Genomic DNA, 15103 nt, shown 5'->3' with positions numbered 1-15103 from the left:
CCTATAAGACAACATTAAGAAAAAAGAGATTATTTTTACTCTTTATCTGGCTTTGTCTATTCCACTGCAAACCTGGTTCATTTGTGGGACTTCTCTTTTTTTGCACTGACAGGCATTCCCTTTTTTAAGAGCATGTGAGGAATATTTTTTTTCTAGCCTCGTAAGATCTTATTCCTGTGATCTTATTACCAAAAAAATTTAAAGAAAAATATGCTACACCAATTTGCTATTGGAAAGAGAGTGCAATTATTGAGCTATCTTTGGTACTAACTGTAATTTCTCACAGCCATAATATCTCCATTTCTAAAAATGGGAGCAAGAGTCAAACATTCATAATAGGTTGGTATTGGAATTAAAGTATCTTATTGTTAATATGGAATATTGTGTCCAGTCCATATTAAGCATTCGGTTAAGTACCTTTATCATTGATGTATTATTTTATGATTGCTTTGAATTGTTATGATTTATCACTCGTAAGTCATAAAAGTTTCAGGTATTGAAACTACTTGCAAACTTTAGACTTGCTTTTTTAAATTAAAATTGAGAGTATCTATCATGTTTTCTTACTAAACAACTAACACCTTCTATTTTTTTTTAGGTTTATTTATTCTCAGAAAGAGTGCATGAGTGAGGGCTTACATGATCGGGGGAGGGGCAGAGAGAGGGAGAGAGAGAGAGGGAATCCTAAAGAGGCTTCAGGCTGGGAGTGCAGAGTCCCATGCAGGGCTCAGTCTCACAAACCATGAGTGAAATCACAACCTGGGCTCAATCTCACAAACTGTGCCTGAAATCACGACTTGAGCCAATATCAAGAGTCAGATGCTTAACCGACTGAGCCACCCAGGTGCCTTTCTGTCTTTAAATAAAATCTTCTGCCACCTGTCACCTCTCCAAACTTCTATATTTTCTCCACCACTTAGACTCTAACTTTTTAAAGAAAGAAATATCCCCATTCAATCCAGTTTTGTCACCACCACTTGCTGCTCAATTGCCTGACTTCCGTCTGGATTCTACACCTTGCTGAAATTTCTCACAGGAGTCCTTTCACCAAATCCAGTTGATTTCCCAGTCTTTACCTTATTTAGTATATTGGCAGAATTTGGCACCTTGACCCTCTCTCCTCTTGTTGATCTTGGGCCCCTCCTCCTCCCACCCCATACCTCTGTCCAACTTTGAAAATATAACTCCACAATCTCGTTTCTGTGTATAACCTTAAATATTGAGTGTTATCCCCTATGTTGATGTTTCCTCCCTTTGTCCTCTTGTCTCTTATAACTTCTTGTAGAGCAAGATTTCAACTACTGTTTGTTACCGTTTACCACTGATGGTCTTCAAATCTCAGCCCTCAGACAGGAAAACATACGTTACTACACCAGGCCTCTCAACTTGGATATGTCTCAGATGTCTCAACCCCAAGATGTCTAAAACTGAACCCATGATGTTTAACCTCCACTCCTAAAACCAGTCCTCTTCATGTTTTCCGTAGTTCACTCAATGGAAGCAATACCCAATGCCAAAGCCACGCCTGGAACTCATCTTCCCATCATCTTTCTCAAACACAATATAAATCAGGTATCAAATGCTGTCAACTCTAAATATCTCTCAAGCCTTCTTTTTCTTTTTGTTTCGCTGCTACTCTCTTAATCCATGCGATATTATTTCCTCAATTCTTACTGCTGCCAATTCCCATATAACCTCTCTGTACACTGAAGAAGATCTTGTTACCATCACTCAGATGGGGGCAAAATCTATCATAGAAGTTAAAGGCGAGGCCAGAATAGAATCCCATTTTCCCCAGTGTGGTTGTATAATCTTGAGAAAATGGTTTCTTTCTTTATGTCTTAATCTCTTCAGTTGTAAAATGAGGGCAGTAAATCTTATATGGGGAGGATTAAATGATATACTTGGCATACAATAACTGCTTATTCTAATATTCAGTAACTGTTCCTTATCATTGTTTTGTCTACATTTGATTATGCCAACTCTTCATATTAAACACTTTTGATGCGTTTCCTCTATAGTTTAATATCTACATTTTCTTAGTTTATAATTGGACTTTTCATAACTCTAGCCTTGAATACTCTACCCTGAACTTTCAGTCTGAAATTGTTACTGTATGCAGTCACCTTTTTTTTTCCAGCTCCTCTAAGTGCCAGTCTCATTCAGTCTGGGTCTCTTCACATGCTGTTGTATTTTTCTGAATCATCCGCCCCTCTGCCTTTGCCAGTTAAGTCCTACTAGAGTTAGATCTTTAAAATTTCATCTTAAACGTGTTAATAATAGGTAACATTTGCTGCATGCTTATTTTATGCTATATACCAAAGATATATATAAATAATTTCATTTTTTAAATTCCTCAAAATAGTCCCATGATGGAGAAAGACCTTCCTGAGCTCCAAAAGAGTAAAAATCGATTACGCTGGCTATAAAACGCTTTGGTACTCTATACTGACCACAAACAGCACAATGCAAAGTCTTGCTTAATTTTCTTTCCAGTTCTACTATGAAGTCCATGAGAACAGAGACTTTAAATATAAGGTTGTACAGTTATGCCCATATCCCCAGTTAAACACAGTTGTGGTATACAGTAATGCACAATAAACATTGTTGAGCTCTGAAGACATAAGGGAATGCATTACTACATCCCAGATATTGTATTGAGTTTGCGTTCTTTACTATCAGTGAGGTAGTAAAATCCCTATTCTACAGAAAAGAAAACAGAGGTTCAGAGAACACCTACTTATTATGCCCATAGTAACTGTCAAGGCCAGCACTCACCTAGATTGTCAGACACAAAAGTCCAGGTAGAAATTTTTTTTCTTTATTTAAAAATCTGCATTAGTAGTCCTTTTAAGGGGATCACTGGGGCTTAATGCAGTGTCTGTGATAGATTCATGGCAATCTATTCAGAGGCCACCCAACAAAGCCTGTTCAGGACACAGCTGCTGACCATGAAGTGGGTTGTTAACGTAACTATAGGTCAAATCAAAACTACAGGGACTACATCCTAACAAACCAGGTTAAGCAAAAACAGATTTCTAGTGTTAAATACTGTTTATTTAATTTATAATAATTATAATAATTACTGGTATTAAATCTAGTTTTTATGCTTGTCATACTCTATTAGAATTAAAGCTAAAAATACCAGAAGTCATTCTGAGGTCATCATTTATGAAGCAAATATTTCATAGATCTTCTTTAACCAAGAGTTGTTATTTTGGAGGAAAATGATAAAAATTAAGCTAAGCTACATTTCTTCCCGGTTTCTTAGATGTGCTCTCATTTCTTCTCTTGGGAATATGTTTCTATCATCTTTTTAAAACCTATTCCAAAGTCAAGGTTAAGGGGAAGGGAAAAGAGAAATAGAACAGGAAAGCAAATATTGATTGCAATACAGACTTAAAACTATGGCTTGCTAAGAAATCCATGGTCTATATTTCAGTCACCCCAAGAAAACTCCAAACTAAAATATAGGTATCGGTGCATGTGTTTATGGTCAGTTAGACACCTAGAATAGAATTTCTTTTACATTTCCAAACTACCAGTTGCTACTATTTCTTTGAAATTCTTTCTACAAAACTTGACTGCTTGGAAGGTTAGATGAAATAGCTAATGAATATTTGATTTAAGTATGATATATTGAGATGCTTTTTAACAATCTATAATATTTCCTAGAAGATCATTTCATCTCTTACCTACAGATGCTTTCTGCTTTATTATTCATCATGGAAAATGGAAGAATGGACAGGCTGTGGAGTGTGAAGCTTCCAAACTTTAAGTCACAACTACAATCTGTATACTACTTTTCAGGAATTTTTTTTTACAGTTATGCCATTTTATAAGTATTATGATTCAAAGCTTTTATTACCTCCAAATCTGCCAGTGAAGCTCACTATGGAGCTCACTGTTGGATTCTGCATGGCTTGCTGCTATTATTACAGGATGCCTTCAACTCCAAGAGTAACTTGTATTAAATCAACCCATCACATTATTTATGTCTTCAAGTTTCCTAATTCACTTTTTGTTATTGATTTTTGGATTTTGCTTTTGACCTATAAGACTCTGAATGGCCTATGCACATTTAAAATAACTATTCAGAATTCCCTCGTTGGTCTTCAGGAGCAGGGCCGACTCAGTGAGCTGCTCCGAAGTCTTGTGTCATTATGATCACCCCCTAGGCTTTTCTATCTATTCCTCCTTCTACCTTCAGAATTAATAGATTGAGAAGATTAGGTCAATTGGCATTTCTAAGGCAAGTCTGAATTAATTTTCTTTGGCTTGTCTTGTTGAATTTCACACTCCCTGAACATTTCTCACTGATAAGCAGATTATGATGCTGGCTCATGTTCAGGGATAGCAACTCCAAATGTGTTTACAGAGTTGTATTGTTACCTTTTAGTACCATCAACTGCAATAAGCATTATCGTTTATAAAGTTAAAGCTCTTCATTTTAAATTTGTGTCAAGAGGCTAATATAACTGTGATTTTAATTACTAAAAATCAATTTCAAATTAATGTGAAATTTAACCGTGGGAGATGTGTAGGAACCCAGAGACAATCAGCTTGGCCTTTACCTTAGGTGTTGTCCTCTGTAAAAGACATTAGCATAATGCTTGTTTTCTAGATCAGTGGCTTTCAAACTAGGGTCTATGAAAAGCTTAAGTCAAAGAGGAGTTCCTGGGGATTTATTATTGAAATTTAAGTCATGGTAAATCAAACTTGCAAATAATACAAATAATTTTTTTCAACTTCCTACTTAAAGTAGCTGCATAGAGAGAATAATCATAAAAAGCCACTGGTTTCAGTGTTTAAGAAATCATTGGTGTCATTAAGCAGAGCAATTTCAGGAGAGTTGTAGAGGAAATTCATATTGCAAGAGGTTTGAGAGAGAATAGGAAATGAGAGAAAAAGGATACAGACCCTTTTCAAAGTAAGTTTATAAAATGAATGTGAAAACAATTGGAAAGCATTGGAGGTTAAGATAATTTTTTTAATTTGTTAAGATGGGACAGCATTTGAATCTTCATAGGTAATAGTGTAACTGTGGCGGTATAAAGTAAACATTCCATATGAAAATCCTAAAAATGGTGGGAATAACCATGTATGCCAGGTGTAAAATCAGAATAATGTGGGTTAATCTTGGAGACATGGAGGGACACTGTAGTTTAGCTATTGCTTTTAAAGTCATCAAAGGGAAGTGAATGAAAATACAGGACATGAGAAAACTACAAGACAGGTTCTAGAACCTTTCATCTCAAGGGCACCACCTCTCTTCCAATGGTCCATTCTATCTTTTACTGCATTTATGCACCCTTAGCAGAATTTTACCAGTTAATCACCCCCTTTTCCAGACACACTCTCTTTACTCGGTTCAAGGACAGTGCCCTGAGACATGCTCACATGCAGGAGGCGGGGAGCCACCAAAGTAAACAGAGAGTAAGATGAGGGGCAAATTGAGGACAGTGGTGTCCTAGAAACCAAGTAAAGACAGTGTGTCTTGAAAAGGGGGTGATTAAGTGGTAAAATTCTGCTAAGGGTGAATGAATGCATTAAAAGACAGAATGGACCGTTCTCCCACATGCTACCTAGATTTCAGGGCATCAAACTATACAACGATGATTCTCAACATACATCTCCAGATACAACCTCCCTCCCTCTCAGGACTCATTAATTAAACTACCTCCCTGATGATTCTACTTAGATGTCAAATAGGCATCTTAAACTTCTTCTAACTAAAACAGGACTCTTAGTTTCCATCCTAAATCTACTCCAGCCCTAGGATCCTTCATTCAGGCCCAAAACCAAGGAATCAAGAGGTTAGACACAAATCGTCTTTTTCTTTCAACCTCTATATTTAATCTGTTACTATGTCATATTAGCAGAATGTTTGGTAGGTGCCATGGCAAGATCTAAATTCTAAAATTACTCTCCTTTAAATATCTTGAAAAAGGAAAATGAACAAAAATAATGCCTCTATTTCCTCAGTGCAGCTTTCTTAGCTAGATGTTGAGATGAGTTAATTGGATTTAATTAATTTATCTACAGATTAGAATGATCACTACAACTACTGTTACTACTACTATAGCTGATATCATTGATAATAAAAATAATAATTACTATGTATTTAGTGCTAACTCATTAAATCCATTTGAACCTTACCGCAATGCATTTCAGAAAGTATCAGAGGGGCTAAAATTTTGCTTAAAACCAGAAAGCAAGCAATTGCCAGGAATGAAATTCAGTTCAGTTCTATTGACTCTTAAGCCTGGATTCCTAATTACTAAGAAAAAAATACAAAGTTAGCATGTCAGGTGGAATTTGGGGCAGTGTAGGTAAATACATTTTTGAAAAAGCTTGCTATGAACTAGATTCCTTACAAGTTCCTGTATCCACAGCCTGTTTTCTCCTCCTCTTCCTCCTTCTTCTTTTTAGAATCCAAACATCACTCCAAATTATCTTAGTTTCTATTTTTATTATGTTTCTCTTAAGTCTTTGGGATATTGTTAAAACAAAGTGCTTCAGAGGATAAATGTATTTTATTTTCCAAAAGCCAGAAAGAAAAAAAGGAAAAAAATATCATGACTGATGTTTGAGATAAAAGAAAAATGGTTTAAGCAGTTTGACTGGTTTTAACCTTTATAACAAAAGGTTATTACATTTTGAAATAATAATTTGAGTACAGATATAAAATAACAACACTGTTTAAGTGATTAAAATTAAGATCTAATATACAGATTTGCAGCATCTTTTCATGTATATTTTCAAATCATTCTATGACGTATTGATAATTTTCTTACTTAAATACATGGTGTTAGTAAGTGCCCCAGTGGTGTATTTGTCTTCTCCTAAAATAGCTAGTAATTTGTATGTGTCACTAAATTTTCTATGTCTCATGATCAGGTAAAAAATACAACAGTGTCTCCTTCTTTAGTTAGTACTTCACAACAACCTGATCAGTAGAAATGCATGATAAAGTTTCCTTCAGGTGCTTGGTGTCTGGACACAAGCTTGGTGTCTGGTCATTAAATGACACATGGAACAAGCTGGAAATAAAAGTCACACAGCTTCTTTAAGAGCAAAACATATGAAGATGAAAGTTATAATGAAAAAAGGTCCTTTTCATGCAATGGATTCTATGCTAATTCTAAACAAATTATGCCTTTTGTCCATGTGATAATCTAATTTGATCGCCATTATGTCTCTGAATTTCTGGAGGTACAGGATTTTAAAACTAAGGTATGGGGAGGATAAGGGATGTTCATAAGTTTTAAATGACAACTCTTCCCTATATAATTCATGTATTGTGTTATCAGAGAAAGTAATTTTATTATCTTGGCAAATAAAACCACGAATTCTAGAAATAGAATAGTTTTCACCATTTTCCATTCATTTAGAGTGACCTTTCCTGACCCCTCAAAAGGCGATTCACCTTTCAAACCTCATGCTAATGAATTTCTTTTTGGTTTTCTCAGTTGACTGCAATAACTGTTGCACAGAATGTCCATATGACATAATCAAGATTTCCCTCATGGCACTGTCATATACAACCTTCTAATATAATTACTTGCCCACTCATCTTCCCTCTTATACCTACCAATGTACTCGAAGGCAGTGAGTTAATGCTATACTAATTTCTTGATCCATTAGAAAGAATGTCAGTTAAAATTCATTTTTTACAAAGAATGCAACAAGTATCAGGCACTTAAAAATGCACAGTAAGAAAATAGATCTCATGTTAAGTGTTCTTACCATAACTACACACACACACACACACACACACACACACACACACAAGGAAAGGAAACATCACCACCACCAAGGACAATTTATGCAGCATTTTCTTTAACAATATTTCTACAATATTGGGGCGCCTAGGTAGCTCAGTCGGTTGGGCGGCCGACTTCAGCTCGGGTCATGATTTCACCACTCCTGTTTGAGCCCCTCATCAGGTTCTGTGCTGACAGTTCAGAGCCTGGAGCTTGCTTCAGATTCTGTGTCTCCCTGTGTCTCTGCCCCACTCCTGCTCGTGCTCTCTTTCTCTCAAAAATAAACATTAAAAAAAATATTTCTACAATATATATTTCTATTCTCATTGCCTAATTTTGGGTATTCTATTTATTTAGTGGTGAACAGTGAAAATCTATCTCCAACCCTATATGAGTAACATAAAATAACTTAAAAATTAAATTGTCTACTTTGCACAGAATTAAATAAAATACATTAATATTTAGCTAGTGTTATAATTAGTAGCTACTTATAATTAAGCTTCTTAAAATATAGAACTGTGTATTACTTTATGTAATATATATAATAGATTTTTAAGAATTTCATGACATTCTGAAAATGTCTGTGCAATTGTATATTGTATTCTGAGAATCCAATGTATCTCTGATTTCTAGTTGAAGATATATGGCCCAGGAAGAAGTAAACTGGTTAAATTAAAAGGAAATGTTTATTAAATGCATTATACTTTATAATTAATGATAAGGCCTTTGATAAACAATTTAAAATGGTATTCTTTTCCAAATTGTTTGCAGAAATGAAAAGTAGTTGAATGTATAGATGACCAAACTAAAAAAAAAAATTAGATAAAATGGCAGAACAAAGTAATAATTAAATTACATAAGATGGCTAAAATTAGAACCAAGAGAAGAGGATAAATACAGGTTAAAAGTTCACATGTTTGGCGTGAGGGGACAGATGTGATGATGAATCAGGATTATAGTTGTCTGTGTGAAATATACTAATATATAAATATGTAACATGTGTACAAGTAATTGCAATATATGAAATAAGTATACATTAAAACACTGTACTTCATCATAGAAATCTTTACATATGAGCTTAACAAGCTGCAGTTAATAAAGCAAAATCAGTCACTTGAAATATTTAATTTGCTCACATATTTAATCTACTATTAAGGCTTTCAAAGACCTGACACTGAGACCATAGATCTCAAACCTTCTGAAAAAAACTCCTTAGTATCATGGGGACACTCTACCACTGATACTCTTCAACTAGTTGGAAATATTTTTAATAAGCACTTAAGAATTTTCAAAAGCTAAAACTTGTTCTGGTGTATAAACACATAAGGTACCAATAAACATGAAATGATCTGTTGTTGGAATGAATTATACTTCACACACTTGAATCCTAAGAGCATATACTCAACAATATGGATCCTGATGGATAAGTATAATGTTAAAATAATTTATGTGGACTGAACCTTTGAGTATGTCGAGGAACAGTGAAGTTAAAAATTCATGTCTTGATGGTTTTATATAATAAGTATAATTTCATTTCAGGCATCAAAAATTTACACAGGATTGGGAAATATCCACTGTAATATAATGTATACACTAAAATAATACTTTGCAAACTTTAATATTCATTCAGATCACTTGGAAATCGTGCTGAAATGCAGATTCTGGTTCAGTAGGAATGGGGATTCTGCATTTCAAACAAGCTCTAAGGTAATGCAGATGTTTCTGGTTCATGGGTGGACTGCATTTTTAGTAGCAAGACCTTAAATAGAATTAGTTAAGTTGTAATGATTTACCACAAAGAGAAGAGATTAGGAAGAAGAGAGGAAAGGGAAAGTGAAAGATCTGATCAAAGATCAAATGGAGAATAACTTGAATTAATGCATAACAATAGTTAGATATAGTAATGTTTATTTCTTACCATATGGGTTCAGTATAACCCCAAAATGAATAAAAACATCAAATTCAGACACAGTAAATTCTTGGGCTGATAAGCCTGCACATAAAATGGTATTGCAAAGCAAAAACTGAAATACTAAGGCCATTTTTTATGGCCTATGCTATAATTAAAAGAGAGGAACCACTGATAATTTGACCAGCAATTTATAAGTATTTTCGTTTGTTCGTTTGTTTGTTTGTTTGTTTGTTTCAACTTAGGTGAACCCAAATGCTTTTAACGTTTTCCTCTAAACTTTTCAATACAAATGCAGCAAGCATCTGTCTTCCTCTGTACTGTGTTTTATATCTAACCTATCTCTCCCACAGGCATCAAAGCTGAACATGATGGTCATGCTGTTCCATGCAGCCCTGAAAGACAAACAAAAGAACAAACACACCCCAACGACTTACAACCTGGAGCCAAGGGAGCTCTCCATGTTGCACGATGCCTCTATGATCCTCCCCTTAAATATAAAAGCCGCTTTCTTCAGTAACTGAAAACAATCATAACTGTCTTTCCCTGAGTCTTGTTGAATCTCTGGGGATAGAGGAAAGGCAGCGTATAGAAATGTGCACCAAAGTGTCCACAGATGGATTTGATTTACACAGTATGGTCTGCTATAACCTGTGAAGATTAGATAATGGGTTTTCTTAGATATAATTTCTATTTCCAGCAGAAGACTTTATAACACCTTTAAGTGGTATATCTATAAATTCTGTTTATATAATGGACAACTGATCAAAACATATTCTGAAGCTACATTATAGATTTTATATGATCTCATATATAAATAGGTATAATCATAAATGTTGTCACATGTCTATGCCTATAAATGGTAATAAAATTTAGAAATCACATCTATTTTTATTTTACTGATACAGACTAAGAGAAAATGCAGCTGTATCCACAATACAGCAGTTTCAAAGCCCATGTTCTTCAGATGAGCAAGTCCATTTCAAGAGTAAAATCTAACCATAAATATTTTATAAGAAATTTTCAGTATTAAAACAAACCAGTTTATATGTTATAATTTACTAATAAAGTTGAATTTTAAACAGAAATGGAAAAAATCTGCATTATTCTTACCCCCCCCCAATTTCTATGCATCTATGTGAGATTACTATTTTAGTGATAACAGTTTTGTTGATAATAATTTAGTGGCTTTAGTCATTACTTTGTTACATAGCAACCCTATACTAGTATTATTATAAAAGAGATTACTTGCTGTCATAAATACTCACCCTCCCATTCCTATCTTAATGTTGTCTAAATTTTTATTAAACCTACTAATGTGAAACAAGTGTAGTTTTTAAAGATAAAGGTTTGGGGATTTTTATTTTTTACTTATTTGGGGATAATGCTGTTATAATTCACAAGGGAGGTATAATTCCTCATGTGATCATGTCCGGTAATACTAATTCTATTTTCCTAACAAATTAATTTTCTGCTAATCTCAGTAAGTTATTTATCTATAAAGAAATATATCTTCTCTTTAAATGAAATACTTGGAATTATACTTCAAAAGAAGAAAAAACTAGTGATTTGCCTTGGAAATCTTTGACTCTTCAGGTAAACAAGGGTCTGGGAGACAGGATTCACCTTTTCATTTTTATAATATCTTTCATGGCCTGGGAATAATTCCATCTAAAGAAAGCGGAAAATGATAGGTTTTAACTCCAAACATTAGATTTTCGGATTTGCATTTTGACCACTCATTTATTTTGTATGTCAATGACATCTTTTGTATGTCAATCACTGTAGTGCTGACCACAATACTTCGTGGGATGATGGAAATATGTCTGCACTGTCCAATATAGTAGCCACTAGCCACATCTGACTATTGAGAGCAGATATGTGACTACTGTGACTAAGGAAATACTTTTCTTATGTTATCACTTTTAACTAAATTGTCACCTATAGCTAGGGTCTACTTGACTGACTAGCAAAGCAAATCTAAGCAATAGGGATACAGCTTTGCTATGAAAAAGGCTCATAAAGCTTATTTCTCATTAGTCACAAAAATACATACAGATAAAAAATAAATGTGCAATATTACCAAAGATAATAATAACAGCACTGGAGGAGTATTGAACAGAGATGTGAATCAAGTGAGAGAGAAAGCCACATGAGAATCTTGGGGGGGGAAATGTTCCAGGTGGAGATAAGGAACTTATCTTAGAGGTTACTAAGCTAATACTTCAAGGAAAAAGTAACTTAGCTTCAAAAGAAAAGCATGATATTTTAACTTATCTCTATAAATGCAATTAGTGGATATAAACTAATCCACTGAAACAAATACTCCTAAAATAAAATGATCACAACTAATACAACTTTAAATACTGCCACAAAGGCATGTCAAACATTTATGCCATTTTTGATATTTACCTTTATCAATTAAAAGCTTATTTGTCAGTATTGCTTTGTAAGGCCTACACTCTTCAAAATGTTTTGGAGAGGTCCTCACTGAATCTTAATTTCCAAAGAATCTTGGAAATTCTACTCAAAATTTCTGATTGTACAGTAGATAAAGACCTTGAGGTATACAGATATTACATAATTCCTCTCACCAGGCCCTTTGACATCCAGTCCTCTGCTTTACTGCATGATGGTGCTAAGCCTGGTATTTTTAATACAGCAAACATTAGATAAGCAGAAAGTAAGACACTACTTGTGAACAAAATATCAATGTTTGTTAAGTTAATGAGTTAATGATGAATGGTAGAACTAATTTTTACTTTTCCCAAGTTTGAAACTCCCAGATTTCTTCATGTTAAGGTCAGTAAGACTTTAATACCTTAAATTAGGAAGAAATGTTTTATTTTGTTGTGTCCATAATTAATTCAGTATCTAGAGGAAACTGAGTAATTAATGTATCCTTTGGAGAAAGATGAACTAGCAAATTGAATAATGTAGTTTCCATGATGGAACTTTGGATTTCTACTTTGAAAATGCTGAATCCAGCACACTGGGTGGTCAGAATCAAGTAAAAAGCTGTCCATGCAAAATTAGCAATTATAGATAGGAGAAGTGCTCAAATGCATTAAATAATATAGATTTGTCAACAATTTAAAATTTTTTTTAATGTTTATTTATTCTTGAGAGAGAGAGAGAGACAGAGCATCAGTGGGGTAGGGGCAGAGAGGGAGACACAGAACCTGAAGCAGGCTCCAGGCTCCGAGCTGTTAGCACAGAGCCCAATGTGGAGCTTGAACACACAGACCAAGAGAACATGACCTGAGCTGAAGTCGGATGCTTAACTGACTGAGCCACCCAGGCACCCCTCAACAAAAATTTTTAAATATAATTAGTCTTACTATTTATAATTTGAAAATTTCTGTAATTTTGAATGATATATTTTAAACATAGCAGAAAACTTAATTTTTCTCTTAGAATACACATTGCTTTTTTAGTGTTCCATGTCCCTTAAGTTCTTGATTCTTCTTGGTAATATTTTAAAATGTTAAATGAGGGGCGCCTGGGTGGCGCAGTCGGTTAAGCGTCCGACTTCAGCCAGGTCACGATCTCGCGGTCCGTGAGTTCGAGCCCCGCGTCGGGCTCTGGGCTGATGGCTCGGAGCCTGGAGCCTGTTTCCGATTCTGTGTCTCCCTCTCTCTCTGCCCCTCCCCCGTTCATGCTCTGTCTCTCTCTGTCCCAAAAATAAATAAAAAATAAATAAATAAAAAACATTGAAAAAAAAAATAAAATGTTAAATGAAACAAGTAAAATAAATAAAAATAAAAATGTCAAATGAAAGCTAATTTTTCATTTGACCTTCTTATAGATAAGTAGAAAATGGGGGTAACAATGTCACACTGGAAATTTCTATTTTCTATCCTACTGAAAAATACTGCGAAATGATTGTACAAGAAGTTCTCAAGGCCTTGACCTCTATTCTACTCATGTATGATCTCTTAAGACTGAGTCTCTCAAAGCAATGAAATATATTTTTGATGTTTTAATAACCGCTAATACTTGGTGGATGTTATGAAAATACTCCTTTTATTGGAAAATAATTCACTCTTCGAGGTTTTAATCTTTATTGCTAAGTCCTAATTCCAGAAGCAAAACAAATATATACCTAAATATACCTAGTACATCCATTATATAACCACTATTATTTCTCTGACTAGAATGTAAATTCCTCGGAAAATATATGTGCCTTGAAAAATGGAAATTCCTTGACAACAGGGAGAATGTCTTGCTTATTTTATTGTCTCAGATTCTAGCACATAACAGGTTCTCAATAAATACTTGATAAGTATTTGAATGACTTTGAAGAGTTCATCTCCACAATCTACCACTTTGTTCACGTCCTCTCCTGCTCACGATCGGATTGTTCTGCTGGCCAGAACGGTTTCCGATAATGTAAAAGAAAACAACATATAATTTACATGTTAGGAACATTTCCCCACCCTTCAGGTTGAAAACACTGGAAACAATGGAAACACCTGGCGAATTATTGTTGCTCCCTGTAATTTAACCCCAGATGCTACTTCAGGCACACCTCTAACCACTTGTCTACACAAGGCTCTGCCTGGTCAAACCAGCAGCACCCCCACCTAGACTGTTAATATACTTCTGCACGCTATTATCTCTCCTCTACTGGCCCTACCTCAGGCATCTCCCAGAGCAATCTCCTTTTTATTTTTTTTTCTACTAATTGTCCTTCAAGAAACTTTATGAAAGAAATAAAATTGAATCAAATCAGAAACAAAGCCTTCTTACTAGAATTGAACTATCTGTTTCCATGTGACCCAAAGTCACTTCTTTGATTTCTAACTTGTAAAAATTGGGGCAAACCAAATTATAATTAGAAGTACTGTTGGAAGACTTAAAAGAAATTAATATAGTTCTTATTATCTATTAAGAATATAATATATATTTTTCTTCCACTATGCAGTCCATCATTCAATCTTAATTTTACCAATGGTAAGATGTGGGGAAAAAATATCTGACTTTCCAAACCCATTTGTTGCGCGTAATGGAGAGAATAAATATTAAAGTGATATGAAAAGACTAAAAACCAAACAAATATGTGATTGCCAACCTAAACTTTGAGACACTTTCTTAAGTTTCAATCTCTTCTGTAAAGTTTTCCTGACCATCCCATTCATAATTACAGAACCTGTTGGTTGCAGAACTTTTGGCTGCATATATATTGTCTAATCTTATTATATAAAATCCATAGATTTATAAGTGCTTTTATAAAATGATTTTAGGATCCTTGGGTTCCACACATATCCAGTGTGACTTAATGACAATAAATTCAAAGCTGGAGGGGTGGAGTTAGAAATGTATCAGAGGGGTCCTGGACTTTCTCACAAAATGGAAGGACAGCTGAATAAGCATTGGTGGCTAAACTCAGAAAAGTAGAATTAATTGTGAGTAAAGCAGATCACCT

The 15103-nt window shown here is 34.5% G+C and overlaps 1 protein-coding gene and 1 long non-coding RNA gene across 12 annotated transcripts in view; one reads left to right on the top strand and one right to left on the bottom strand.

Annotated features, from left to right (window-relative positions):
• Positions 1–10216, top strand: part of LOC131484753 (uncharacterized) — a 128803-nt gene extending 118587 nt beyond the window's left edge. Inside the window, exon 3 of the long non-coding RNA XR_009248432.1 lies at positions 10029–10216. This is a non-coding gene — a long non-coding RNA (uncharacterized LOC131484753). The remainder of the gene's footprint in view (positions 1–10028) is intronic.
• The window catches only part of PCDH9 (protocadherin 9), a 925564-nt gene that overhangs the window by 873540 nt on the left and 36921 nt on the right, over positions 1–15103 (bottom strand). The gene's annotated exons all lie outside the window — the stretch shown is intronic.

The sequence above is a fragment of the Neofelis nebulosa genome, chromosome 1 (genome assembly GCF_028018385.1).
Source record: "Neofelis nebulosa isolate mNeoNeb1 chromosome 1, mNeoNeb1.pri, whole genome shotgun sequence".
Classification (NCBI taxonomy): Eukaryota; Metazoa; Chordata; class Mammalia; order Carnivora; family Felidae; genus Neofelis; species Neofelis nebulosa.
The sequence above is the reverse complement of the archived record's forward strand: the minus strand, read 5'-3'. Positions and strand labels throughout refer to the sequence as shown.